We start from the raw sequence: 3,312 nt of genomic DNA on the forward strand, positions 1-3,312 counted from the left end.
GATAATGTCTTAATGTGGTGTAAAGAATCCAATACTTTACCTTGTATGCGGTACAAATCACAAGCAGGAATTGGGCTGCATTGAGTACAGTTACATGTACACAATAAAGTGATTATTGTGGATAATCAGATTAATATAATAGTTGGATTAAAATGTTTACATGCTTTCCCTAATAAACGATTTCCCTAATAATCCTGTTTACATGGACACATCTGAAATAGAGCTACCTGATGGCAGTCTGATGAATGCAGAAAATCACCAAGTTATACCACAGTGACCATGTTATTTTTGGTAAGCATATTTGATTCTGATTTCGGACATACAAAGTTTGTGTGTGAAAACTACTTATAAGACTCATACATTCAGTTGTTCCCGAACTCACTTCACCGGTGCTAAAGATGGAGGCTCGCTCGGCTGGCGCTAGCACATGCGCAAATCAAATACACTGCTGGAATGCCGATGAAGGTGTTACATGTCCTAATAAGTCAAACAATTGTGATTAGGGTTATGGTTCTAGATTACAGGAAATATCTGTTTTAGGTCCTTGAAAAATGCATTGATAGTGCATGAACGTGACCAAAGACATGACTGAAACAGGAACCAATTTTATGTAAGCTATACAGTGGATAGGCTATATACAAATGAATGTGATATTTGGAGCTCTCTCTCAGTAATTGATTGTGCGTTGAACACACATATGATTTCAGTTTGTGAATGTGTGATATGAAGGTTAGAGCCATGTTTATTTCGACATTATAAAGAAACACTTTGATTAACAATGGCAACACTGCCATGTGGATCTGAGCCTTGTCTTTGAAACACCACATTAGTGTCCGACTTTCAGCTGTTGCAGATGCACCTCTCCTGACTTCATTCATTGACTTTCATCTACAGTCGGTTGCTTTGGCTTACCACTCAAACGTGCCCAAAGTTTCTGCAGAGGCAGCACATTGGCTATGACCCAGTGCAGCAAAGCATCATGGGTCATTAGACATACATGAAAGGCCCAGTGCAGTCAAAAACGTGATTTACCTGTGTTTTATATATCTTTCCACACTGAGTATTCAGTGAAATTGTGAAAATAATGATAATGCCATTTTAGTGTAAGAGCTGTTTGAAAAGACCGCCTGAAATTTCAGCCCGTTTTGGTGGGATGGAGTTTGTCCTGCCATGGTGACATCACCATGTGGTAAATTAGTTAACAGACCAATAAGAAAGCGAGTTCCCAACCTCTACCAGGGATTGGAACTGATTCAGGGAACACAACAGGAAACCAGAAAATAACGAAATATTCAGAATCAGAACCGAGAACGGAAGGGATCTATTCTGTTCTGGAACAGAATCTTATTTTAAAAGCCTGGGAAGTGGTTAATAATAACGCGCTTTTACTTCCCGGGCCTTTTCTCTGTCACTCAGAAACATATTCCAGTGTCTTCCTGGCAGTGTGTGCGCATGTAGGCTACCTGCACCACCACCCCATCCTCCGAAGCATAGGCTACTGTAGCCTCTCAACTTTACAAGCATGATTCAGAAATGTTTAATTAGAGAGTAATGCATAAACTTTTTCAATACTAGTTAAGGATACACATTCATCACATTTCACATTGGATTTATTAACTACAAAACAGTAAGATGTGTTTTTAATTCTGATGCTGCTCTGCACACACAAGCGTGTTAGCTAGCTAGCTCTAGTACGCTCCATAGCAAGCTGCTCTATCCACACTGTTTGGTGAAGTAATTAAATGTAGAGTTAAATAAATAAAAAATTATGATTTCAGAAGTTTAACAAGGAAGGAAAATTAACAATATAAACTAATATTATTTTTGGTTCAAAGCATTAAGAACTTTCTTTTGCAGGTCAGAACAATGGAACGGAACCCCAAAAATAATGTTTATGTTCAGAACTAAACAAAAGGAAAATTATTTTGGTTCCAACCACTGCTCTCTACCAATAACAGCAAATGTTTAGTTTTCCCTTCCCCAAACAAACCACTACCAGCAGTCCAAGCTAAATTATTGTTTGAGAAATTGCTCTTTGTTAAGAAGCTAATTTGGTTTCTTTTTGACCATTTTAATTGAAAACAATCACAGTAAAGTACTTAATTGTTACTCAGAAATGATTAAATATTGAGATAAAAACAGCTGCATTGGACCTTCTCCAGTGGTAAGCACATTCAAGGATGCTCTACGTCCAAGTAGATTGGGGAAAGTTTACTGATCGCATGCGGATATTGAAAAGGTTTAATAACCTTGGAAGCTCATTCAATCAAGAGGCCTGTGGAGATTGGAAAGACAAGGTGTTTGCTGTTAGTTGTCGGCTGTTCCCAGTGGTGAAGTACCTTTGAGACAAGAGGCTGCTGGTAGCCTGACGTTGATTAATGGCGTAGCCTTGTAACGTGTCATTGTGCTCAATGACCTGTCAGCATCTGTGCAGAACCGTAGTATTTTTTTTTGCTTCAGGGATGTCAGAAAAAGTGATATAGTCAGGAAAGTTTTGGGAATATGTTTGATTGAGCTAGTTAGTTGGATCAGTAAATGCTTGGGGGACGATTGGATTATCTTTGAATAGACATGTACATCAATACACAAATATCTTCACAGAGCTACAGGATTTTTGTTGTTGTGATTAGTGTGTTTACATATTCCTACACCACCATTTATTTTGGGTGTGCGTCTACCGGGGTGTATTCATTATTCATTACACTGATTATTTAGCAAAACGTAATGAATACGAACCCCTATTGTCAACTGTTCATATTCAGATCGTCTCCTCAACAATATCAATGATGACGATTTTGTTAAACATTTCTACATTTAAAAATATTCAAAACAAGACCTCATAATCATGTTTGTAGTAATTAGATATAGAACATTTTAGATCATGGGTTTCTGTTAAATGTTTTGCAGCATTCCAACAGATGGCACTGTTGAAATATGGAAATGTTTGTTGGATATTTGCCATCTATCACAGTATTGGTGCATTTCCAATCAAACAAAAATACATATTGTGTCGGAGATAGGGTCGTTAAATACATTGGCACCTTTGTTATAAAAAACACTTTCAATTAAGTGAAATATGTAAACATATGTCAATTTGTCATTGACACTATTCTTGAATCAACATTCTAAAATGCTGGGATTCATTAATGTCTGAATGTTTGTACCTGTATATAATATTTTTTTTTTTTTACTTTTTGTTTCCAGATCATCTTCAGACTTTAAGACTAGATGAAGTTAGGTAATATTGTATTGTATAAATATTTATAATACTGCCCCTTTAAAAGGCTGGAACTGCAGCACCTCCCCTTTCAC

Source organism: Oncorhynchus mykiss, chromosome 14, assembly GCF_057628025.1.
Source record: "Oncorhynchus mykiss isolate SJ-2025 chromosome 14, ASM5762802v1, whole genome shotgun sequence".
In the NCBI taxonomy this organism is placed as follows: domain Eukaryota; kingdom Metazoa; phylum Chordata; class Actinopteri; order Salmoniformes; family Salmonidae; genus Oncorhynchus; species Oncorhynchus mykiss.